Below are 27,521 nucleotides of genomic sequence, written 5' to 3'. Positions count from 1 at the left end.
AATCCGAAGCTGAATGACGGAACGGGCCTGAAATATAAGTGATCACAACAATGAGGACTCCTTGGCCATGACATCTATTTTAACTAATTATGTACACGTAAAATATTAATGAATTGGGCTGCATTAAAAATAGCATACGCTCTATGTTCGGACCTACAAAGATGGAGTCATCGTCCAGGGTGTGTGCAGTTGGCTGGCTGAAAGAACGATTCTTAACAGGCCCTAACAGAGAAGGAAAGCACGTAACAGTATATGGAACAGTCTTGTACTTTTGCACACAATCTATCTCTCAATAAAAATTCTGAGTCACTTAGCTTACGTTTTGCTTTGCGCATTAGGGGAGACGCTGGTGGAGAGGAGACGTCGCTGTTCGACACGACAATCCGCTTTCGCTTGCCCCGCCCATATTCGTCTTCTGCATTCAGATAGGATGTCTTCTCCGCTAGAGGGAGCATCTCCCTTGCTTTGCTGTATGTTTCTAAAAAAAAAAGAAGAACAAGCAGCACATGTATTTGTTAGGTACTTCTTTGTCAGGACAAAATTACGTCCATACCATATTCACCCACCTTGATGCAGGGTAAGTTCTGCCAGCCATACGTGGGGGTTTTCCGTTTGCGTATATACAAGCTGGCTATTTTCTCGTCTTTGGATGGTGGCCAGTAGCACCTGTCATCGCCGGCCATCCAGTTACTTGGCACAACGGCAACCATGTTTTCCTCATCCGGAAACTTTACAATGAAGAATGGGCGGGCCTCCGCTACATAATAGTTACAAACAAAATATTTGCATAAACCAAAAAAGCTAGAGAACATAATGTTTTGTCGTTTCCTGTCACATTCATGTGATATGCAAGCAAACATTTTTACACAGACTGTCGTCTAACAGTCCAGACAAAAACTAGCATCTCTGTAACGGACTAAAGACTACAAGACAATTTACAACTCTTCTGTATGTGGCAACGGAAAAACAGCATAGCTATTGCTTCCATAAGGGAAACAGACGCATTTTAGATGAACGTCGGAAAGTGGGCACACAGTCACACGTCCCCTTTGTGAAACAACATGAATATCTATTGCTGAGGAACTGACAGGGTACACATAGAGGTCATCAATTTGTCTGAATTTTTTGCCTATGATACAGATTTGTCGTGTGGTGGAATTGCGGGCCACTCCTGTAACCTCCATAAAGGTGCCGTCATGCAACATACATGTACTGTCCCGTGAATTTGCCTGTAGAGAGAAACGCCGTGGAATAGTTACTTTCCTGTACAGGGGTGGAACACACTGAGCAGGCGAGCAGAGTTTCGGGTTTCCAAAGATAGTGTCGGCTCACTGGACGGAGATGCAGCCTTTAGTGGAACACACCGCTGTTCAAAGATGCGATTATATAACTGTTCGAGGGGCTTCTCCGGCTTGCGTAAGTACCGCTTCAACGTGCTCATAAAGTTCTCAAAAGGGAATGCGCTCCACAAATCAAGTGGTCCATGATTACGCGCATCGTTTGTTAAATGAAGCAGGGAATGCATATTATGTGACACAGACTCAGGCCCATATATTGCGATGTATTTAACAACAAACTTATGCAGAAGGTTTTCTGCAAGGTTGGCGTGCTGCCTTAAGAGACTGGGGCTCATTAGAATAGAAATTGCAACATGTAGTTGCAAGAAGTGCTTGTACATCGCACGTGGGAGAGCAGATGCCAGCACCAGGGGCCCAGCCCTTACAAAAACAGTTTTCACCTTTTAGTGGTTCTCTTATGTACTTCCTTTATACCATGTCACCTTCCTATGGTTTGCTCCTTCCTCTGTACCGGGTATACAGACAGTCTATCTACCTCTTGTGCACTTCCTTTGGCTTTCACCGCTGTGGTCGTTTTAACGACTTGGTATGCAGACTGTTGGTAGACCATTAATGCACCACTACAATAACGCTTTCATGCTGTTCATTACGGATGGCAATAATTTCGAATGTGGTTACTGATTACATTACACTTTAGTGACATTAATTTGACCTTGACCCCAAGCTCACTTGCAGTGAGTTTGTACAAGCGACACGTCAGAAAAATAAATAAAATCTTATATTCACTAAGAAAACAGTACTAAATTTCTGATTAACAGTTGTATCGCAAATAATTCTACGATTAAGGGACTGCAGATGGTTATGCAATGGGGCAGCATCAGTGAAATCCACAGAAATTCAAGCGTTACAGTAAGTGGAACAATTCGTAATACCAATATGTTAAGAGTCACGGTTACGTAATGATATGAAACAAACAGGACATTGACAAAGCAACAGCACACTGTAAAAAATAGTCGTGAAAAATACGGACATATCGCCGCGGGCGCTATCCCGTTGTTTCAAATCACACGCGTTTCCTGTTATTTCGCGGGGGAGGAGGTGTCTGGGCATGCGCACTGGATCTGCTGGCCTCCAGCAACCGGCACCCGTGTGAGGAACGCAAGTGTGCCTCAACTGTCATCAAAGTCAAAGCTGTGCCTCCCTCGTGGGCTTTCGCAAGAAGATTTTGAAGGTATGTGAACTCTTATTATGTCTTTTATGCTGTTAGCTGTTTAGAATAAAAGGAAATATGCGCCGCCGTTGTGTGTTACCAAGTACGTAGTGAATGGCGCCTTCTTCAACGGAATTTTGTCGCCTTCCGCTGTGTTCTCACTTGTCACACTGTCCATGTCGTAGCCATGTTCTTCAAACTTCCCTCTCAAACCCCTAAAATGAGCAATGCGTAACATTCTGGAACTAGTGGATGGGTGTGCGTTCACCCTCGTGGACATTTGAAATAGGCCGGGGTTCACCAACGCCGGTTAACGAGATTGAACGCTCAACCGAGATTGAGGACCCTTACACCTTTTTATTAATAAGGTTAATTGGGGACGCAAGATTTATTTTAGAAATGCTTGTCAGTGCTATCGAAAGAGAGTTGAATTGCAGTTCCAAGTCGAGGGACCCTTGATCTCGTTTAACCGACGTGGATCGAATGAGGCCATTGTGCACAGCCGTCGTTCATATAATTTTAAGTGTTTGCACTATTTATGAGGCAAATATCAACGCTCTATACAGAATGCATGAAAGAAACATGTGAATAAAACAGTAGCAGAAATGTTTGTAAAAGAGTTGGCGAGACGTATTTTTCCTTGTCCCGTATACGCATATAATATAATGTTGCATATTTTCTTGTGCCTGATTATTATTATGTGACTGTTCAATTGTTTGCATTACGAAGTGAGGTATCCAATCTTTCTTTAGCACAAAGCTGGCCCGACAGCTGTGGAGTGAGGACCCCCAACACCACGTCTCTGCTATTGGTATGAGTGCTTCCATTTCTTGGAAGTCTTCTTTGCCTGCTATTGGCACCTTGCAGTGGTCATTTCTTCTTCTTTGTGTAAAACATATTCCTGTTTTGTGCAACTGAAAGAAAGTATGCTGTCACAAAACAAGAGTCTGTGCTGCAGCTGCAACATGGGCTCTCGAAGCATTTGCAGCCACTGCAATAGATTTATGTATACATCTCTCTCTCTTATAGGGTCATCACTACTACACTTCTCAGGCATTGTTCTTCCCTTGGATAACGACAAAACGCTAACTGCAAGGAGCGTGGAGAAAGGATTGGCGCTACAGCTCGGAGTGTATTTCAACTACGATGTGCAGTGCCTGCCACCAACGTTTCTTATGTTACAATTCATGCAATGGTATGCGTTCTCATGTATTACACTCATCGTATCACAAATCGTTATCACGTAGTCGCCAACTACTCCGCTGTATTTGTGCTTGTATTGTTCATTGTTACCGTGAGGTGACAATAAGTTTCACGGCCATGTGTTTCAAATGTTTCTTTTTTCTGTCCTTCTATACCTTGGTTTCTTAGATACTGTAAAACCTGCTGCTTCTCTAGGCAACGTGGCGTTATTGGGCAACTTGGTTATCATACGTTCACTTGTGGACAGCTAGGTTTGCAAATTTTATTGTGCCAGTTCCGGTGGCAGAAGAAAATTAGTGGCCTTATCTAATTCATGAACAGATGGACGACCTGCACATGAAGTTTGAAGGCAGTTCAGCACCTGACATGGTACAGCATGAAAAATTAGGATTGTTGAAAAATGCTCTCCTTTTTATTTCACAGCTATTTGGACACATCAGCACTGAAAGAGGAACAAAGCACCCCCAACGGTAAACAAGCTTAAGTAGCATGCCTGTTTGCATTCTATCACTCATCTGCAAACTGGGGTAAAGTTGAAAGGTAGGTATCCCATTAGCCCTTTATTAGTCTGCAATTTGGTACTGATTATTACTATGTGATCCACATTTCCCAAAATTTCATACTCTTAACCATTAACCATTGTGCTTTTGAGGCCCTATTTGTGAGTCTTGGTATTGTTCCTTGCATCTTCTGCATATGTTCGTTAGGATAAGGTGAATACTACAGGGCAGGCACAACAGACATACTTCTGTACTTTCGCGTACTTTGTCCACGTATGTGCATTGTGCTTTTTAAAGTGCACAGATTCAAACTGTGTGTTGAGCACTTTAGTTTATACATAAATATGTCTCATTTCCTGTTTCATTTATGCCTAATTTCTTGTTTTGTTCTGATTTCAGGAGCCGTTGCAAGCTGCCGTGCTGGAGAAAGTTACTGCACTGTACACTTCAGTGAATATATTGCTTTATGAACACATAACATGTGGTGTGGGTGTCTGATAATGATACAGGCCGAACGCGATTCCATAAAATGATAGACAGTAATTTTTACAGGCTGGTGCGTGTTTCTATAATGCAGTATCCAATCATAATAACGATTAGCCATTAAACAACAAGAACACGGCCCCATCTTTTAGCTGGGGTGAACACGTAATGTAGGGATGCAGCGACATGTGAATTTCACGAGTTTGTGTCATGTATCTTGAAAAAACTTTTCTGTCTTTTTCACAGTGTTCACAATTAATACAGCTGCCATGCATTTCCAGTTTTTTTTTCAGGGAATATTTTTTTCAGGGAATGCAGCTGGCACTTGTCTGTAAGCTGCCTCACATCTTTCACATTTGTGCACCTGTACAGTTGCAATATCATTTTTATAACCACAAATTTAGAAAACGGAGAAGAAATGGAGGGGCCTGGCCCGCCCAGGGTATCTCTGGTGGGCAGACTTTGGCCAGACAGTGGGTAGATTTGTAGTCACCAAATGTCGGTAGACATTCTACAGGAAGGTGTGTTCCAATAGCCCATAGAAAGGTGATGTGGGTGGTAGACAGTCTGGATACTTTCTACACACAGTCTCACGGCTGGGTGATTAATGTTCTACCAACTTCCTGTAGAAAGGTGATCAATGTTTTTGTAAGGAAGTGTACAAGACGAACAGGCGGAACTCGGTGGCTTTCCACCTGTCAAGCTCAGATAACGACCTGGGCTTTCGGGAGAAGTCACTGGGCGCAAACGCCTCCAAAGAAACATGCTTCACAGACACACTTTCACGCATACCCGGACCTAGTCTGTGTTCTCTTGCACCCTTAAACCAGGTAGAAAGCATTTTTTTCTGAACACCAAGGCACACGAGGTGCATGTAGTCCAGAGGCACCTGTTTGATAATGTCTATAGGAATTCTTTCTAAGATGGAAGTTCCTGTATGGTGGTCCTCTTGGTGACGATTTCGGAATGCCTCATCAGTGCGCTCAGCTGCGTCAGTTTCAGGAAAGCATACTCGATCCTTGATATAGTCACCTTCAGTTACACATTTCATGCAGCTGAAATATCCAGAATGCCCCTTCACTGCAAGGACATAGGACTTTGCTGGCGCGTCGCACACAATCGCCGATACTTGCACTTGTACATGTTTTTTATGAATTTCTATGCCAGTATCAAGGATGTCCAAAAGCTCAACAACAAATGCTTCAAGAAAAGTGTTCGCACACAAAGCTTTTGACGTGCCATAATAGACCCCAATTGGAAAAGGAGGCAACGCATCTCCACAATTGATTACCTTGCAAAGTATTGGCCAAAATCGATTCTTTGTACTTTTACTTAGTGGAAGACCCTTCAATGTTTATATTTACACGAACAATATCTGGCACTTCAGCACAGGCCCCAACTGTATACTCGAGTCCACTCTCGAGTCCAAAGTGGCAATACTGCCCTTCGCACATCGGTGTTATGCCTTTCGTATTTCTAGGTGTGTTCAACAGCGTGCGTGCGCAGCCTGGCAGGTAAGCGTAACACGGTTGCGACTTAAGAATTTTCAAAATGCCGGTAACGTGCTTGTGGTTTACACCAGACAGTGCCCAGACCTTAAGCTGCTCCATGAATGAATCTGAACTGTCCATGTGGCTCCCAGCGCTCTCATGATATGCTGTCTCAACTTGTGCAAAACGATCTCCAACCGCATCATCAGAGAGCTCCTGCGAACTACCTGTGCTGCTGCGACCCTCAGCACAGGAAACCTCATGCTGTAGGACACTCTCACTCACGTCTTGTTCGGGTTGTGGACTGACATTCGCTTCTCCATGAGCAGCTGATGCCCCAGAAATTATTCCCCTTCTGACTGCTCTGTCACCACAATGATACACTTCAGACGAGACCAGCTCCCAATTATGTAGAGCGTTGCGGCTGGGGCGTCTGTACAAAGTAGCCTTCGGTAACTTGGGCGGCGGCATTAGACTTCAGTAATGTCACGCTTCCAAAACACACTATCAAGATGCTGAAGAAACTGCTGTCTTACGTGAGTCATCCATCGCTTCCGAAGCACGTTGAACGCACAAAACACACTGAAGCACACAATCGAGAACGAAGCCAGAACCGCCAGCCGCACAACAAAAGAAAATGGCGAGTTATACCGCGGGATCCGTTGATCGGAAGCGGAAGTTGGCGACTTCCTACAAAAATGTTTGTCGTGTTGCATTTTTACACGTGCGAAGGCAAAGAAGGTGACTTGTTCGTTTCCTGTTTTCCTGGACAGTACAAGTCACTTGCACGCACACTTTTACTGCTTTTACCTTTGTAAACAACAATGCACCTAACTTGTCCAAGTCAAGCCGTTAAGCCAAGCGAAGAAGATGGCGGCAGTCAGTGCGTAGTGCGTTCAGTGTAGGTTCACGTTGGTTGTTTCTCGATTTCCCGTGTGTTTCCTAGCGGGTGGATCTTTCGAACTTGGTGCACATGCATTCTTCATGTCATGCGCTTGGCGCGTAGTGTGTTTTGTGCAGCTCACTAAGCCTAAAATGCTATGTATTCTGGAGCAAAACTTGTATCGGGCACATGGCGTTTCGTTCACACAGGATTGCGGAGCTGTAATATTGTTATGTATATATTCACAGAAGATATGCGGTTTGTGATACTACTGCGAAAACTAAACTTGCATATATTGGTTCGCGCGAACCTGTTCCAAGTCAAGTCGAATGCGAAAACGGCGGCGCAAATGCAATTTGTGCTTACCCATATGCTGTTTACATCTTGTAGTTTGTCCCTGGGGGAGTCGTGTTTCCCGTGCATTGTGTTTCCCGTGCATTGTGTTTAGTACATATGCTTTCTTCAACTGAGGCTCTTGGTGACAGGTGAAGAAGGGACATAATGTATACCTTTCTTGAGGTGAGCCATCAGTACGCCGATCGGAGTGGCTTTCCCGTGCGTACAACATAAAAGTCACAATTGTCTTCTTCAGTTTGTATTTGGGATGCAAAATACTAACCACCACACCAAATAAAAGTAAGCATTCTTGAAACCAACAAGAGTGAGACGAAAAAAGGTTAAAACAATTTTCTTGTCCTTCACGCATCCTCTCAGGATATCCGGAGGAAGTACGGAAATGACAACTTGGGGAAAGTCCCACACTAACGTCCTGTGGAAATCCTCAGGACGTCACTCTACGGACGAGGACGTGAGGACACTCTGAGGATGTCGTGAGGGTCGCGTGTGTTCTTGGGGAAACAACCGATATCGAGAAAAATGCCACCAGTCCTGTGAATACAAGAAACCACTCTTGCCATGTTGTGCTAACTCGAGAACGGAGATGGAGGTTTCGGCTTGCAGAATACAGCAACTCATTTGTAGGTGGTTCAGATCCCCCGCATGGTTCGAGCTTAAAAACAGGGACGAAAACTGCTGAATGGCGGTTAGCCTAAGGAATTGCAAGAATAACGTCATAGATCATCATATCATAGATCATCATAGATCGTCAAAAAGATGGCAGGCCATGCAGAACTGCATGCCATGTGTCGTCCATACCACTGTGCCATGTGTCGCATTGCGTCGTGTCGTCACTCCTCTGTCCCTTTCTCGGGTTCCATTTTTTCATCATGTACCAGCTGGCCTGCACCCTTGCCCTTTTGCCGTCATGAAGAGTGTTTCTGAGTAAAATTAACAATTTCACGAGTGGGCATATATGGGATGCGCGCTGTCGAATTGACGAATTTTCCGTAGACAGCCCTCACAAAAAAACTGCTGGGGGCGTTGCCCTAAATCGCAATACGATATACTCGCTATGACAAGAAAGGGCATTTCGAGGCGAACACAATGCTGTAGATTACTTTGGGGACTTACCGGGGAACGAGTTGTGAGGTTCCCGAAACGTACCATATTTTACAAAGGAGGCAACTTTGCGATTTTTTATCTCCTCAAAGGCAAACCTTGGGGTCTGCAGAACTTTTGATGCAATGTTACCCAATCTAGATAATAAGTGGAAAAACATTCAGCTGAATATGTCGAATAGTTATGAGGATATGTGGCCCCAAACTGCGTAGGAAGCGCAGTGGTCGAAACGCCCACATCTGAATGATAATTCATTTAAAAAAAATAACCACTAATTATTTTCAACTACTTTCAGTGCCAATGTGCCTCTTAGGGACAAGGCTTTAACATATGTTGGAGAGAACTTGGACAGGTTAACCGGACCACCGTGCCTGATCCGACGTGAAATCACCCAAACGAGGAAAAAACGAATGGAAGGAAGCGAAACTCTAAACGTTTTATAACACCGTCACATCGTCCTTATCACATTGTACAATGATTAAAACACGACCGATGATTAAAACACGACACAAAACACATAGCGTCGAGGGTGGTGCCCCCCCCCCCCGGAGCGAACGTTTGTGAAGATACTGGCTGCCCAACTCAATCTCCGTTCAGCTTCTGAAACGAAAGTCAGAAACTATCTGTACTGTGCGTGCAAACTGCGTTCCTCTGGCACCTCCCACCCTAAAAGTGTCATTTCCTTACGGATGGATGAAGGCATGTTCTGACATATAGCAGTGCGCTGATACAGTCTTGAGTAAGTTACTTCTAAAAAGTAACTGAGTTACAGTTTATCTGACAAAAATAGTAACTGAGTTATAGTTACTTCCTTGGTCGAGTAACTAGTTACAGTTACAGTTACTGAGAGAAAGTAACTTAGTTACATTACAGTTACTTTTTATAAAAATGACCATGATACAATTGTTAAAAACATACATTTATTTGCATTTACTGAAGTGCAATAAAAATTGTCTTGTACTTAACGCGGTTAATACGCGGTTATCCCACACGGAAAAATACGACACGTGCATGCGATCTGGCGCATGGCGGTGAAAAAGAAGAGCACGGTGACCCGCACATGTTTCGTAACGTGTAGAGAGAGCGAGAGACATACGGAAGAGCAAGGAACTCGCCTGAAGATGCTTTTTCAGATTTGAAGTTGACGTCCTGCTTGCCGAGTACGTCTTATTCCATAGTTTGCACTTTACAGTTAAATTATTCTCGTCCTTCCATGATAAAAACTCGAAGGTTTCTTCATAGAGCGGCCACGGAAGCTTATGGTAGCGGCAACCGGAGCAGGAGATTAGCCATTGCACTGGTCGGAGCGCAAGTGAGCTGACCGGGAAGTTTCGCTTTGTGCATAATCATTCCCTTGTCCATATCCACAGGAGGCAGGATCACGTGCTAGGGCAGTGACACTATTACTCACATATTACTCACTCCGATCGTTGAGGGTCACTAACTTCAACTAATTTTTGTTCGCAAAGCTGGAATTCCCTGCTTGGTCAAGATCTCAAGGCAGGGGGCACATACCGATTACGGATAAAAGGAAGGAAGACACTGTTAGGTGGAAGTAGGGGAAAGTAGACTAAAGAAAAAAAACAGGAACGACATTTATGCGAGTAACTAGTTACATTTTGCAGTTACTTCCACAGAAATAGTAACTAGTTACAGCGGTTAGTTACAGTTAGTACAGTTACAGTAGTGCAGTTAGTTACAGTTAAAAGCTACTTCTCAGGAAATGTAACTAGTTACTGTAACAAGTTACCGAATTAGTTCGATTAACAGCTGGCGCTTTCCGCGCTGTTTTCCAGCGTTATATCAGCGCAGTCTTGTGTAGTAACTAAGTTACTCTTAACTTGTAACTGCGACTAGTTAAGAGTAACTTAGTTACTACACAAGACTGCGCTGATATAACGCTGGAAAACAGCGCGGAAAGCGCCAGCTGTTATTCGAAGGTTCACACTTGCAAAGCCGCTCTTGCGCCATAGTTTAGCGGAAGTTAGTAGGTCGTTTCTGGTCTCGCCCGTCATGTAACCTCTGGGATTCGACGGCATGCGGAAGAAGAAGTTCGATCAACTGACTGACCGAAAAATTTCCAGACATTTTGAATGGCATACTTGGCGGCTCCATGAAATGCGGAAGCAAAACAGCTCCAAAGCGGCGTCATCGCTCAAGGAGCTCGTCATTGGCCAACATGAATGTAGAGCTAATATTAGCGCTGACAAAGTTGACACATGCTCAACTCAGGCAAGCGATAATTTTTAGCGGTTCGGAGCACTGCATGAAGGAAATTGTCTTTTTCTAGTGCCTCGATTCCCGAGATTTTCCGGAACAAATCCTGGGATTTTAGGATGTCCCGGTTGACAACCTTACCCAGAATACATCGCAGTTAGGTAGGGAATATGGAAGTAAATCACGGCATGCGTTCAGACACAAGTGTCACAATAACACCCACTGACGTAGGTGGCTCAGTCGGTAGCATACGTTCGCCTTCTGATCGCGAGATCGCGGGTTCGAACGCGACCGAGGAAGTAAACAATTCGGTGGAAGGGTACCAGTTGCTTAGACACGCCGCCTTCTTCGATATGACGTTAAATACGGGGTGCTGTGTGATAAGCTTTCGTCTCACGTTAAAAAACCCTCAAGTAGCGAAAGCAGTCCACAGACCGACCGCCGTGGCGTCGCTCATGATCTCAGTTGTATCGTGACGTAACTCACCCCCATCCCAGTTATTAAAAACTATAAAACTGGCAAACTCAGTTAACATGGTGCGGTTCCATTCGTTGATAGAAAGGGAGATAGAGAGAGAAAGGAATAACAACAGCAACCTGTACAAACACTAAAGTACCAACACTAAACTGTGCAAAAGCTCTGTTTCGTAAGAGGTGCATAGTTCGGTTCGAGCAGATTGCGTTACATAACAACATCAGTGTGAGATAACGCTTCTTGATGATGGGTCTGAGATCTGTTGATAGGCAGGGTGCGGTACGAAGCGTGTCCTTTGGGGTTTATTATTAACGGAAAAATATACGGCCAACGGCCAAGTTTGCCGTCTTAAAAATACTTTCGTCGAATTTCAATTGCAATAAATTGAAATTTCTTAATTAAACTCTGAAATTTGCCTATTCAGCATGACAACAACAACTTTATTTTGGCTTTGAAGAGTGGGAAGCTTCATCGCCACAGGCGATACTCTACCCCATTGCTGGTGGGAAAGTGGGGAATAAAATAACGAGCCCCTTCACAATAACAATCGAAGTCCGATGGTGTCCAGAAATGTCAGAAGAGCTTTGAGCGCAGAGCGTTGCTGGGCTGGATTAGGCCAGGGACCAAGCAATTTCGATAGGGAGAAGGGGCGAGAGTCCAGCTGGCGAAGATACTCGGAGAGTGTGGTTCGGGAAGGTTGGGTAGTGGGAGCAATGAAGAAGAATATACTCCAGATCCTCAAGAACACCACAGTGGCAGCAGGTGGGAGAGTCAAGTTGTCTCAAGCGGTAACGCCACTGAGCTGTAAAGGCCACATCGAGTCGCATTCGGTGGATTAATGCAGCATCTTGACGAGAGGTGTTTCGTGGCATGCGGAAAGCTAGCGTTGGATCAACTCTGCTCAACATAGAGGGGGGAAGAATGTCGGTTGTCCATTGGCGGGAAGCCAGGGGTGTCACTAGGCGTCGGAGAATTGAACGACGGTCTCCTCTCAGCAGAACAATGCTGGTCCGTTTCCGATGCGAGAGTGCTGCTTCTGCGGCGCCGTCGGCCTGCTCGTTCCCCACGACACCGCAATGGGCTGGAATACGACTGGAGAACTAGCCTGTGGCCTGCTGCGTATATAGTGTGGTAAGCCATGAACACATCTGTGACTAGGTGTGCGGATGGGCCACATATGCCGGAATTTTCAGTTGCTTGAAGTGCAGATTTAGAGTCTGTGAAGACTGCCCATTCCCGTGGTGTAAAATCAGCGATGTGTTGTAGAAAGAAAAGAATGGCATAGAGTTCCGCAGCTGTGGAGGAGGTTGGATGTGAAAGGCGTCTTCCCTGCACTACGCCTTCGGATGGTATGACGAATGCTGTGGCGGACATGTTGTTGCGGGATGCGCCATCGGTATACGCTGCCGTAAACGTAGAACACTTCTCGTCTACCAGAGCATGAAAATGGGCTCGGGGGACTTGAGGGGGGGGACCTGATCTCTTCTTTCCAGAAGGTTTGGAAGGCGTACAAAAGTGGGCGGTACCGGTAGAGACCATGGGGCTTCCGGCGGTATAGTGTCCTTAGTTATGAAGCCAGTGAGAGTCTGGCGTGTCCTCTGCGCTACTCGATAGAAGTCGCTTTCACGGCGGTATCGAATTTTCCTGAGGAGTGGGTGGCGGCGAATGTGAGCACGCAAACGGAGGAAGTGCCGAGCCGTTTCACGTTCACGGAGAACCTCAATCGGGAGCTCACCAGCTTCAGCCAGTACTTGGCTACTTGCCGTGTTTCAGCCATTCTTGTAACTCCGAGGCATCGACGAAGGCTTCGAGCAAACAGGGACCGAAGTGTATTTAATGAAGTGGTTGATATCCTGTGCAGAATAGGAAGGCTGTAACGCACAGTCGCCCTCACCAATGCCGCGTGAACCGCGAGCAGGGAACGCTGATCACAGCCCCATCCTGAACCAGAAATATGTTGAATTGCGGGGAGCCATCGCTGCACTTTAGTTTCAAGGTGTTTAATGTGCCGAGCCGAGCGCTAGTCCGAGTCGATTACCACGCCAAGGAAGCGGTGGAAGCGTACCGGCTCAAGCTTCTTTGTACCAAGCCGAAGAGGGAATTTGGCCATAGCTTTGCGCGTGAAAGGGAGCTCGACACACTTTTCGGGTGAAAGGTCCATCCGAAGGTGTGTGAGGTACGTATGGATATTATTTAAAGCGAGCTGCAGGCGGCGCTGTATGGCTGGGCGTGATTTGCCTACTGTCCAAAGGGCGACGTCATCTGCATACACGGAAAACGACACTTTACGAGGAATTACTAATTGTAGGCCGGCCATCACCACGTTAGAGTGTCGGGCTGAGAATGCTTCCTTGGGGGACTCCTTGTGGAACAGGATGCTGAGTTCTTTGGCCTTGGGATGTACGGACAACGACAGTTCGGTCCGTAAGGAAGTCTGGGAGCCAGATGAAGAGCCGACCGGATACCCCAAACGAGCGCAAGGCGTGCAGCACACAAATGTGCGAGACGGTATCATATGCGCGCTTGATGTCGAGGAAAACCGATAGGACGATCCGTCGATTGACACGAGCATGTTGAACTGTAGAGACTAGGTCGGGAACTGGATCCATGGAGCTTCGGTGGCGACGAAATCCAGCCATTTCGTGAGGGAACGCACGTTGTTTTTCGAGCCACCAGTCGAGACGATGCAAAACCTTTCTCTCCATCAGTTTCCCCATACAGCTTGTCAGGCTCACAGGGCGAAAGGAGGATAGGGCCTTTGGGGGCTTGCCTGGTTTCAGGATGGGAACAACTAATGCCTCCTTCCATGTATGTGCTAAAAATCCTTGTTGCCAAGACGTATTATACACATGAATGAAAGCTTGGAGTGACCGCCCGTCAAGGTTTCGCAGGGCGGCATAGGTGATTTTATCGGGTCCAGGGGACAAGCCGGCGTTCACAAGCTGCAACGCTGCCTTTAGCTCGATTAGTGTGAAGTCGCGGTTCATAACTTCCGGGGGACGGGGCCAGTCTTGGTGAAGTTCAGCTGTCAAACTGTGGACAAAACTGCGGTGTAGTGGCGTGGTCGAGGCAGCCGCCGGAGTCGTTAGTACCACACAGAAGTCCTTCGCTAGCGTGTTTTCGTTTACACCCTTAACGATAGCTAAGGCCGCGAGAGGATTCTTTTGAGGGGGCGCCTCCTTCAGAGATCGGATTGTCCGACAGATCTTCGTGGCCAGATCAAACGGTGAAAGGTGCTTGCAAAACTTACGCCAACGCTTCCTGTCCTCTTTCTTAAGTTCTCGTGTTACTTTAGCATTCCTCCTGCGATATTCCAGAATGTCCGTAAGTTGCCCTGTCCGACGAGCCGTTCTTTCTGCTCAGCGGCGTAATGCTCTAAGGTGGTTAATTGCTGGGGAATGACCGACATGGCATGTTACCCTTTTAGACATGACCACCGCTTCCTGGTTACCGCGGGTAATGGCTTGAGAGAGAGCCTCTGGGGACATACAGGTGTGCACAGATGTTCTGAGGCCCGCACGAAAAAGTCTCCAGTTTGTGAAAGAAATCAGTCCAGTAGTTGCTGAGAGGGGCAGTCTGTCGTGGGAAATATATAGAGGAAAATGATCGCTACCTCTAGTTTCGACGTCCGTGGCGCACGACAAGTGGCGAATTATGTCGGTTGAGCACCACGGTTGAGAGGTCCAATACATCGAGTGACGTTGGGGATCGCATGTAAGTGGGCTCGCGGTTGTTCAGCAGGCACATGTTATTATTCTCCATTGCCTCCAACAACCTCCTTCCCTTACCGTCCATCCTTCGGCTTCCCCAGGCCGAGTTATGTGCATTGAAGTCACCCAGCACAAGCGCCGGGGCTTCCAGAGAACCAAGTAAGCGTTCGATGTCACTCCACGGGGCCTGTACCGCGGGACGGATATAGATACTGACGACCGTTAACAGCATGGGGCCAAGGAGGATCCTGCAGGTGACGTAATCATAAGAGCGATGACAAACTGACCCGATTTGTGCAGCAACGAGGTCATTGCGAACGTATAGCGCTGTTCTGTTCTCAGGGGATTGATGAGATCGATAGATTGTGTATCCATTGACGGCGATATGTAGAGTCCATGCCGTGTTCGCATATAGCTCTGAAAGGGAACTTGTACTGTTGTAGATGTAATTTAAAATCAGGGAGCTTGTTACGTAGGCTTCGAGGATTCCACTGCATTGCCATGGCCTGCAGTTCAATAACGTGTCGTGTCGTCCCTCCTCTGTCCCTTTCTCGGGTTCCATTTTTTCTTCATGACGACTACAAGAAGCACATAAAAAAATTCTTCAGAGATGGTCGAATTTACGCTGCGAACGACGTTGAGTTACGAACGTAACTTCGACCATCTCTGAAGCAATTTTTTTGTTGTGCTGTTTTAAGTCGTCATGAAGAACGTTTGTGAGTAATATGAACGATGTCACGAGTGGGATGAGGCAAATGTTCGCGGAACCTTGAAATCGCGGTACCGCGGTGCGTTGACCCTGTACCAGGCGTCTTAGAAGCTTTCCACCTTAAAAATCCAGGAAGAAGTTAACAAAAGTTCCACAACTGGGTATCAAGCCGCTGCATTTGTCTTTCTTTTCAGTCCTTCTTACTGAGAGGGCTGAGGTTAAGGGGTCCTTACTCTTACTCGGTTGGTGTCTGGGCGATTGCCGAATTGCCCTGTCCCCCGTCATTCCTGTCACCTCATCGAGCAGGTACGACTGCCATTCAACGCAGCGTAACAGCGTAAGAAATCCCGTACATAGGTCGCCTCAGTTTCCTGGGTTAAATTTCTTACATATTTCGTTCGAATATTTCGCTTAATTTTAAATATCGCGAAGGAAACAGCGGTCGCGAATTTCGCGAAAATTACTACTTATAATACAGTGTACTTTTACAGTCTAGCTCGTTGAGGAAGGCGGAGAGCACGGAACGGGAAGGGTGGTAGTGTGGGCAATGGAGAAGAATGTGCTCGAGATCATAAACAGCACCCCAGTGACTGCAGTGGGGACAGTTAACGTGTTTCAAGCGGTAGCGCCCTGTCGAGGCGCATTCGATGAACTAATGCGGCGTCTTGACGAGAGATATGTGCTGGCATGCGGAAAGCGAACGCTGGGGCAACTCTGCTCAGCATAGGGGGGGGGGGGGGTAGTATGTCAGCGGTCCGTTGGCGGGTAGCCAGAGGAGTCACAAGGCTTCCAAGTATGAACCGCCAATCGCCTCTCACCACTGCAATACTCGTCCGTGTCCGAGACGAGAGAGCTGCTTCGGCGGCGCTGTCCTCCAGTTCACTGCCTGCGACACCGCAATGGGAGCGAGTCCATTGGAGAGCGAGCCTATATCCTGCTTCGTAGACAAGTTTGTAAGTAAGTTGACAAGTTTGTACATAGTGGCAATGGTACAGTGATGTTGCACGTAGGGTTTGATGAAAATTAAAAGATGGCTTTCGTGTCGGCGTTAGTTTCTAAAGGAACTGTAAAGTGAAATTTGACCCCCCTCCCCCCTCTTTCTGTATGCGATCTGGTAGTGTTTGCCTGTGTGATGCCTCACATGGAGCCTAAGCACTCAAAGCGGGTTAATTATTACACAACATAAATTAGAAAAATTAAATCGGACGGTAGGTTGCGCCCCATAACAGCTAAAAAAGTCATTATGGGAGTGCTCCTGTCACGTGGCTACTAATCTCCAATAAACACTACTTTTAGAATCACAAGAATTACTGAGACAATTCTTTAAAATATGGAAGAAACAGTATACCAAAATACTGTCAGCGCTGTCATCGCCCTCTGTTTGCTATCCTCCCAACCATATTGCACGTCGACGGCGTTTATTGCGGCCTTGCGAGGTTTGTGTACGCATAAAAGTTCATTTCCTGCCGAAATTGAACAAAGCTATGCCAGGTAGTTACTGTAAAGTTCGGGGATACACCAAGTGTGCTGTTTCGACAATGGACGTTGTGTACCACAAGATTCCTACGGAAAATGCACGCAAACGAAAGTTGTTGCAAGCGCTTGGTCAAGACATTCGTGAGCCACGCCGTATTTGCTCAGTCGTCATTTCTCTGACGACTTGTACGAAATGGTAGCAGCGGACGGTCGAAAACTTCTCACACGGAGGCAGTCCCGACACCAGTGTTTCAACATGTGACGTCTGACGATGCGAACACCAGTGCAGACGAGATATGTATTTACCGATACACAGTAATGGTACATATATGTGGTTCACTTGAAATTCAAATCGATTTTTGTAGTGCCTACACCGCGTAATGTACCAAACGCAATATCCCCCTTCCCCTGGGGAGCCCAGAGCTCTCGCAGGAGAATATAAGTGTCAAATAAATTATGCGCTATGGATACTGACCGCATTCTTTATTCATATCAGCGACACAGGCTTCCATCGTGACTCACAAGAATGTGAAACTCAGAATTAAAAGCGTGTCAACGCATGATTTACCGTCAACACCTCTCAACCTTTATCCAGTGATGAATTTAACACCAATTGTCCATACACACTCATGCTCACAGATGGGTCAACCTCTTGTTTTGTTTAACATTTTAACTTCTGCATGCCTTGCAGGTGCATGATATGACAATATCTGCACCACTGGTGGAAGCAGCTGTTGAGTCATTCTGGAAATCTGAAGACAACAGTTTTGAATGGCCTGCTGATACAACTTTGCAGATACCAAAAGCTCGTCTACTTTGCAGTGTTGTACCCTCTGCTTCACCAGACCAGAAGAAGTACATCAAATGTGCATCATATTCAGAACTTCCGGTGCATCTCACAAAGTGGCCACAGATGTTCGCGTCACACTTGTCACCACAAAAGCCGAGTGCCCAAGTGAGCAAAATTTATCTCGGAAACTTCGGCCAGAAGTGAACAAGATGGCTGCAGGGAACATCCTGCTGTCCTGCACAATCATTTTTTATGGGACAGTGCATCCAAGGTGTGAATTCATAACGCCTGATGTTTTCACTGATTCAAATGACACCTTGTAGTATTTGTCGGTGACCAGGTTCCGTGGTTACTCGAGCTGATTAATATTAAAGACACCTCAACAGACCTCACCTACAACACCTATCGGAAAGGTCGCAGGCTTCCCTTACCGACACAGGTAGGATTATCAGAACTCACGGTCATGAGAGACAAACATCCAAATAATGTTACTGAAACACGAGCTTTCGAATAGAGTCTGTCCTTCATTGGGCATGATACAGACACACATGGTGTATATATTTATACTGAGGGGCATTAGAGAAAGGGAACAAAGAAGGTAGTGAGGAGGAAATCCAAATTCTTGTTAGAAAGTATTGAGGGCACGAAAGAACAATACAAAACAAGGACAGCAGGTTACAGGACAACAGGACAGGACAACAGGTTATAACAAACCGAAGGCACACATGGATGAACTCACTTGTTCACTTTGCTGCTCCTCTTAACAGCGTACTCGCCGTTTTCTCTCACGTAGCAGTAGGATACCTGGAGCAACTCAGTCTTCAGCCACAGTATTTTAAAGTACAGATTTCTTGAAATGCAACCGCTGCGCTGCTTCACTAACGTCTCATTTCGCGGGAGCAAAGGCATTCTTCTGCCGTCGGCATCGACACGCATCTGCACCAAGGACACCTGAACCGAAAGAGCAATGGCATATTTCCGTTGCGAGGTTCTCAACATTTTCATTACACATGAAGAGCGTTTCCCATGGCGTCTAGGTGACTGCAATGACGGTAATTCATCCTCCCTCGACGATTCTGCGGATGATGTCGTGTCATACTGCGTCTACTGGCGTGCACTCGTACGAACAAACGTTTTGCTGGCGTGACTGCTGGACTACTGCAAGCTCGAGGGCATTCAAGGTTGGAAAAATCAAGATCACACGACGTGGACCTCAAAACGACATTACGCCTTCGCCACAGACCGAAGGTTAGAAAGGCGAGACTAGCCGTAGCCGACACGAGCCAACCCTGTGTTGTGCTCGAGGGAGTACTGAGCTTTGCGCTGAATGCAATTTTTGAAATTCGATTACTCAAAGAAAGACAGGATTCAAAAAGAAATATTTCGTAACTGAGACGTACTCTTTCTAGGCTTTGATAATATCATAAGATAACCCTGGGTTGAAATTCACTTTACAGTTCCTTTAAATCTCAAATAACGACTAGAAGATGATTAGTAATAAGTAACACAGAAGTAATATGCAAGCGCATGGTGTGTCATGACGTTGTCCGCATGTCCCTGAGCTAAGGCTAAAAAACTAAGCAGCAAAACGCACCACGAACAATACTGATTTTGTGATAAAACAGGCAAAAAGGAAGAGATATGGTGGCACGTATCATGACGAAAACTCGAGACTACGGAAAATAATAATGGTCGGGACGGACTCACACGTACGCAAGAAAGACTTGTGAACGTGTGCATCCTTTTGCGTCTCCTGCTTTCGTCATGGATTGTCTTGGTGTTCGTTCTGTGTTTTGCTCTTTGCTCCTCCTCAATCTGAGATACATGTATCCAACGTCAGCCAGAGGTATGAAAATGGAGCAAACTCCTTCTCAGGAGGGGCGTCGACAATTGCTCACTGTACATTTCCTCACTGTACATGATAATGAACACGGGCAGTTGCTCACATCATTAAAAACTACCCTGGATGCTACCCTGAGAATTTCATTCTCTCGTGCACATAGACGAATGCAACAATAACAATAATTTTCGAATCACAAAACACACATCACTACTTACACATTTCTTCACAAAAGGTGAAGCATAACAGTGCAGCAATACACCGTTATCTTTCCAACCACAGAATATTGCTTTGTCCTGCTTTTAGTGTTTATGCTGGCGCAAGGCAGCCCACGCCAAGGATACGTTAGAGTTATATTAGTACTGCATAAGGTCAACTGACGCAAGTAGCCGCGGTGACGGGCCATTTCATCGAACGCCCTTTCATTGAAGATGAATCGAACGCTTACAAGCTGGGGGAGGCCGCATACAGTAGCATTTTAGTAGTTCTATTATTTTTCTCTTTGGAATACAGCGTACGGAGGAACTGAAGACCGGGAAAACGTCACACGAGAAATTGATACACGAGAGAAACAGCACAGGGAAATGTGACGAGGTTTTCATTTCATCATTTCGACTGGGACATTTTGCTTAACGCCGTTTCATCGAACGCCGATTTATCATCCCTTGCCTTTCGTCGTCCCTTGTCTCGGGATTTTACTGTCACGCAAAGACAATTCTCCAAAGCATCGGTTGCACAATCGTTAATGAAAAGCAGAAAAGCCTGAACGCAAATGCAAGAAAACATCTGGTAAAAATGTCTGTGATCTTGTCAGCCTGCTGGCCGGCATGAGCCTCACGCCATAATCATGTCTTTGTGTGCGTGTGTTGTTGTAATCCTGTATTTTGGTTCGTTAGAACGGATGCAGAAATTTTTTCTCCCCTGTCCCGCAATAATTATACATGAGCCACTATACGAGGAGTTCCTCGTGGCTTTCGCACTTAAGGAATTAGCTAGCTCTGGAATTCGCCGCAGGAGTACCGCTGATAGCCTGAATAACGCGGTGAGTCGGGGACATTTTGGAGGGCGGGAACCGGACATTTCGGACCTTTCGGTGCAAGGACCCGGGCCATTTTTTTCCCGAGCCACTGTTTCCTACGACCATTGTTCACTGTTTGCGAAGGCAACGCCGATAGTTACTGTCATCATAATAATAATTCGAGCCTTTACATCGCGAGACAACTGCGATCAGTTACGGTGACGAAACAGGTTCTCCGTTCATGGCCTATCCCCTTTACTACACACTGAACCTAAACTGAGATTATGACAATAACGTGAAGGTAATGGCAAATGCTATGAGCCCGATATGGAGAAATGCAACGAAACGAAAGCAAGTGGGTAGCTTCTCACAGACACGTATAGCTGATTGACGTATTGTCGCTGTGACGTCCCTGTCAGAAACATGCGACGCATATGGAGACGCTACTGCTATTTCCTTTTTGTGTTCACTCCCAAAATCGAAATCTCTCTTTCCACGCCCAAGGTCAGCGAGTACAGATTTGCTAGCCAATTCTAGATCGCTTTTAATAATGACACCCAAGTAGTCATAATATTGTAGACGCGCACTTTAGGTCGAAGAGGAAACGCGAGTTCGCCGCGTGACTCAGAAGAGGCACCCTAACTGTTTATGGGAACATGTATGTACCTATGTATATCCAATATCTTGTACATCCTCGAAAGAGGGCCAGGAGTTGCCAAGTAAAGATGCTACAGAGCAGCCGTGTGTTTTGATCCTCAAGACGAGCAAGATATTATGTACACATAGAACACGCCATCCTAAAGATATCCCGCGAAGCGTTCGCCCTGAGTGTCAGCTGGATAGACTGCTGGAGGGAACCTTGCCCCCATGATAAAGTTCCGAGGGGGAGTGGGGCAGACACTCAAGCCCCCACGTACCCCTTACAAAAATGAAAATTTACTGTTAATTGACAATCGACTTCCTTTTTATTGACCGTATTGAATTCCTACTTTCTTTACTTTTTATTGACTTTAGTCGATCAAAAGCCAGTTGACAAATAGTTGACACAGATTGACTGCATTTTAATTGCCATGAGTCAACTGGCAGCAAATTGAATTTTGCGTTACTTTTTTACCACAGAAAGTGCATCCCGTACACAGCCATGACGCTTATCAAGTAGCAAGCACAGCGATCCCCATCGCCAAATTTCAGCAGGTACGAAGCCGTTACGTCGGTATGAGATGGCTTTGCGCCCGCTGAATAATATGTGTTCCTCCTGAACCGTGTACTCGTGTGCTTGTTGAATAATGTCTGTACCGGCCGAATATGTGTGCCCTCGGTTGGCGCGTACAACGTTGCTCCGCGCTCCGCCGGTGAGGAGTGACATGGCACCGCGTATTCTTCCGAAGTGCATTCCTTCCCTTCCCGCGTTGTCTGCGCTGCAACCTGCAACCTCGCCTTTGAGAAGGATGACAACCTTGCTTTTTAAGTACAATTTAATGTTCGCTTAAAGGTCAGCTACGCTCATTTTGGGATGTACCGATTGTGCGATGCACCGGAACGCACCTTCGTTTCTCAATTTTGTCTTCGTATTACGAAAATTAATTAATCAAAGAAACCAAAACAAGCCATGGCGCAGCCATGTTTGTGACTTAGATGGGAAAACCCTGCTCCATCTACGTAGATGGAGAATCGTGTTTCTGATTGGATGAAAGCTGAGGCTTTCTCCGACTTCCCTGGCGTCTTCTCCCGTTTGCGAGGAAATCCAGTTACGGCCGCCGGCAACGATGAGCGTTTCGTCCGAGGTAATCCCGAGATCTATTGAACGATGGAAACAAGAACCGCGAACTCACCTGAACAACATTTTCGTCGTGAAATTGTGATTACGTGCTCGATAACTTCGCAGTTCAACCGTTCAGCTGCCATTCACGTCGACCCGTTGGCTGCTTTTACTACAAGTGCAGGAATGGGAGCGATTGAGCAACAACTTGAGACTTGGTGGTCGTTTGAGCATATACCTGCGGAGGACTGGTCTTGAAAGAAAAAAGACCGTATTTCTGCCCATGCACATTGTGCGATTGCCAGGCTTGTTACACGAGATACATATATTGTGCAGCATCATAGCGTGACCGCAATGAACGACGTAGGAATGTATCGTGACCATTCCAACTGCATTCGTTCACCCATTCGTCAGTTACATGAAAAGTGGTCATTAGAGCTGCCCCGCACAAAAAGTGCTGGATGTAGTTTTGTAGTGTGTTGATTATCTCGTAGGGCGCATCGCGGCATGTAGATCGAGAGCCCTTATACGTACTCTTTGCGTGTTTACTTGAGTGTGCGCATTGCTCTATACAACACACGCATTATTTCATACATAATAGTTTCACAAATAAACACGTACGGGTCGATCTCATACTGCTTTTGAGTTAGGCATAGTGTCTTCAGATCAGGTTACACGTATCCTGTTTGCTGGGCCCATCAGATATTATTAAGGGTAGTGCAACATTTCCCACTTCTTGAACCATGCTAACATTGCCAGAATAAGGGACATTACACTGTGTTGTGCTGTGCAGTTTAGGGGGTATGTCTTTAAGAAGGTGGTCAACAAAGCTTGTTCTCGGTAGCTGTACCGTTACATGAAACTATTGGGCGCCCTGGATTTCCAGGTTTATGGATTTTAGGGAGCATATAAAACATGCCCGCTGCGGGGTCTTTGGGGAGTAGATAGTCGTACAGGGTGGAATCTATCTTTTTATTTGATTTTAGATCTTTTAGACTGCGGATAATATGAGCCGTAATTTCCTCTGTAGGGTCAGCCTCGAGGAGTTTGTAGAACGATGTGCAAGATAATTGCCGGAAGCTTCGTTATGTAATTTTCTTTGTCCATTACTACGATTGCACCACCTTTATCAGCTTTTTTAATGACTATGTCACTGCGGTCCCGAAGGTCAGAGAGGCTGCGCTGCTCAGCCGGCGTTAGATTTGGCTTTTTATTTTATTTTTATATTGATAAATACTGTTGGCCCTTGACGAGCCGTAGCAGGAGAGATACAATTCACACAGCAAATATTAAGTACAGTAACTACTCAAAGTCAAAACTAAACCTGCAGTTCTTGCATGCGCCAAAACTAAAAAACATTCACCCATACAAGATAGAAAAGCAGAAACAACAACGGAAGAACAAACCAAAAAGCGAGAAAAAACAAATAAAAGAAAAACAAACCATGAAGCTGATGAATGGACGTTTACATAAAGCCATCTAATGCCCTAATAAAAGCTGGTACATTGTGCAGATGTGCTACTACATTTCCTGGGAGCCTATTCCAATCTTCAAGAGTACGAACCAAATATGAGTGCTTAAAAATATTTATTCGGCTTTGGAAAGGTTTTAAAGAATAGCGGTGACGTGATCGCAGTGCCATTCCCTGTTCCTCAGGAACAATGTAGTGATTTGCCTCAATCCCTAATTGACTATTCATTATCCTACAAAATGTCTTTAGTCTTTCAAGTTTCCTACGTTTTTCTAATGTTTCAATCTTTGCCTGATGTCTTAAGTCCGTTACTGAAACGTGTCTGCCATAAGCACAGTATATGAATCTCAAGGCACGGTTTTGAATCCTTTCGATTTTTTCAATGTGTATCTTCTTATATGGGTCCCAGACATTACTCGCATACTCAAGAGTTGGCCTGATCATTGATTTGGAAGCGAGTAGTTTTACGCTGACAGGAGTTTTGTTGAGTTTTCTCCGTAACATACCTAGTTTCTTCGTCGCCGAAGAGCATACTTTTTCTATGTGCACTCCCCAGTCCATCTTTGATGTTATGGTTATGCCCAACTACCTAAAACTTGTCACATTATTTAGAACAATATCGGAAGTGCCGTACCAAAACGGGAATGAATTCTTTCCATTTAGAGTGATCTGGCTAACTGAGCTCTTATCGAAATTAATTTGCATACCCCACTTGCTGCACCACTGGACCAGTGAACTGAATGCATTATTTAGTCATTCCTGATCTTCTCGACTTTTAACTGAACAGTACAACAAGCAATGATCAGCAAAAAGTTTAAGTTTAACTGGTAACGGAATGCTTTCAGCCATATCATTTACACAGAGTAAGAACAATAGTGGGCCCAAGACAGACCTTTGTGGGACACCAGAATAGACTGGGAAAACGGAGGAGAAATCAGAACTGATATCAACATACTGTGAGCGGTTGTGCAAATACGCCGAAATCCACGACAAAAGTTGACTACTAAACCCGTAGGTTTCTAATTTTTGGATAAGTTTGTTATGCTCAACCTTATCAAATGCTTTTTGCAAGTCAATACATATAACATCCGTTTGTCCTTTATGGTTCATAGTACTGCACAAATTATGTACTGTCCCTAGTAACTGTGTTACTGCGGAGTGCCTCTTTCTAAAACCATGTTGATGTTTGTAGATTAATTTATGCTTTTCGAGGAACTCAAAAACATGTTTACATATAATATGTTCCAAAATCTTGCAACATATGCATGTTAGAGATATTGGTCGGTAATTTTTAACATTTGTTTTGCGTCCTGATTTAAATACTGGTATTACCCGGGCTGTCCGCCAGTCATCTGGTACCATTCCACTATCTAGGGATGTAGTAAATATTACAGTCAAATAATATGACATCCATTCTGCATACCTCTTTAAAAATGCATTTGGCAACTCGTCTGGTCCGGCAGATTTTTTGGGGTCTATGTTGAGCAGTAAAGAGAAAACGCCTTCACGATCGATATTTACATTATCCATTCGCATATTCGTCCTAGTATCTAAGATCTCACAGTACAATGTTGAGTCGCGATTAAATACTGTTTGAAAATAATTATTGAACGCGTTAGCTATACCGACGTTATCATTTACAAGGTCATCTTCAATAATAACACTGTCCACCCGCTGCTGATCTTTCGTAAGATATTTCCAGAATTTTTTGGGAGAGTCTTTTATGAATGTTTCCAAAGTGGTACTGTGAAACCTTTCCTTTGCTTGCTTGAGCTCATTTCTTAATTGTGTACATAATTCCTTGATCCTCGCTTGGTTAACAGGTTTACGCTTCCGTTGTTGTGAAATTCGGCGCTTTAAGTGTATAATGCTTCTGGTCATCCACGGTGACTTTTGTTGAATTTTTTTACGTTTCATTGGTACGAAGGTTGTTAAACAATACTGCACACAATTTCTAAAGAATAACCACAACTCATTCACATCATGCTCCTCTGCCTTTAGTGGGAACTCGGAGAACTTAAGTTCCAGATAGTCCAAGATTCCCACATCATCACACTGGTTCAAATCGTAAACAGGTACATATTTCGATGTTTGTCCAGATTTACTCATTTCAAAATCACAATTCAAGACAATCAACTTATGATCGGATACACCTTCAGCCACATCGATTTCAGCCGATAAAGAGTAAGGAAGGAACACCAAGTCCAGAATGCTGCTTGAAGATAAACCAACTCGCGTAAAATCTTTTACAATTTGCTTGAGGCCATATCGTAGCACAAGGTCGATTAACAAACTAGAATTAGTTACATCCGCTGGGTTTTCTTGCAAAGTATCCCAATTAATGGATGGCAAATTAAAATCACCTAAAAGCAGTAGTCTAGTTCTTCGTGTTGAAATTTTAGAAATATATTCAGTTAGATTCGTAAGGAAGGACGATGGAGCATTAGGTGGCCTATACACAACACCAATAATAAAAACGGCACCACCAATACTTATTTTGCACCAAACAGTTTCATTTGGGGGCTGGTCTTCTAACAAGCAGCATTCTATGTTTGATTTAACAATAATCGCCACGCCCCCACCCCGCCCATTTCTGTCATTTCTAAGAATTTTGTAATTAGGAGGTACAATCTGTTCATCTGATATTTCCTCAGTCAACCAGGTTTCGGTAACCGCTACTAGTACAGGATTATATATTAGCAACAGCCATTCCAATTCCAATGCCTTGTTCACCAAGCCCCTTGCGTTGAAACTTAGGATGCAACAACTACTGGGTCATTCATGTACAGTCTTTTGCTTATCTGACAGACAAACATGACTTCCTGTATCGTCGTCCCATTCGTATATCTTGTCACCTATCTTTAATTTATCATGAATTAACTTCAACTTCGCTCCATTTTCGCGTTCCGTTTGACAACTTTGCCACAGACACCGTCTGTTCCGAATTGTACACTGAGAGTAATCATGGTCAATGAATATATTTGGCAATTTATTTTTTTGCATTGTCTAGGATAGACATTTTTTCTGTGTAGTCGTACAGTCTCATAATTACAGGCCTTCCCTTTCCCTGTACTTTACGTCCAAGACAATGCATTCTTTCAATACTTCTCACATCCAAACCAAGCTTCTTTGAAAACACATCCTCAACAACTAGTGACTTTAAATCTTCGGCGTGCTCACTTTCTGGTATACCATAGATCACCAGGTTATTTCTTCTGCTACGGTCTTCTAAATCAACTATCTTAGCATGCTGCTTCTGTACCTCTCCTTGCAGATGCCTGACTGTTACCTGAAGATCTTCAATTGTTTTCTCATGTTGAGTTATTATAGTTAACCTATCCTCTACCACTGAAAGTCCTTCTCTAATTTCCGTCGCAGTTTGCTGAAGGTATGTTGCGTACCTCTCGAATCTCATTAGTTGATTTCGTTTGAGTGTCCTTAATCTCCTGCAGAGTACTTTTCATGGTTTTGTCCATCTCATCTTGTTTAGCTATCAACATTTGCATCATTTCTTGAATAGCGGGCCCCGGGT

The 27,521-nt window shown here is 45.0% G+C and overlaps 1 protein-coding gene and 1 long non-coding RNA gene across 3 annotated transcripts in view; one reads left to right on the top strand and one right to left on the bottom strand.

Annotated features, from left to right (window-relative positions):
- Window positions 1–27,521, top strand: part of LOC135378996 (caspase-3-like) — a 198,593-nt gene that overhangs the window by 15,900 nt on the left and 155,172 nt on the right. The gene's annotated exons all lie outside the window — the stretch shown is intronic.
- On the bottom strand, window positions 325–6,762 carry LOC135375752 (uncharacterized). Its single transcript, XR_010417376.1, has 3 exons — window positions 6,721–6,762; window positions 554–757; window positions 325–478 (listed from the first exon to the last, which is right to left on the bottom strand). It is a non-coding gene; the product is annotated as an uncharacterized LOC135375752 (long non-coding RNA).

This window comes from Ornithodoros turicata, chromosome 1 (genome assembly GCF_037126465.1).
Source record: "Ornithodoros turicata isolate Travis chromosome 1, ASM3712646v1, whole genome shotgun sequence".
Lineage (NCBI taxonomy): Eukaryota > Metazoa > Arthropoda > Arachnida > Ixodida > Argasidae > Ornithodoros > Ornithodoros turicata.
The sequence above is the reverse complement of the archived record's forward strand: the minus strand, read 5'-3'. Positions and strand labels throughout refer to the sequence as shown.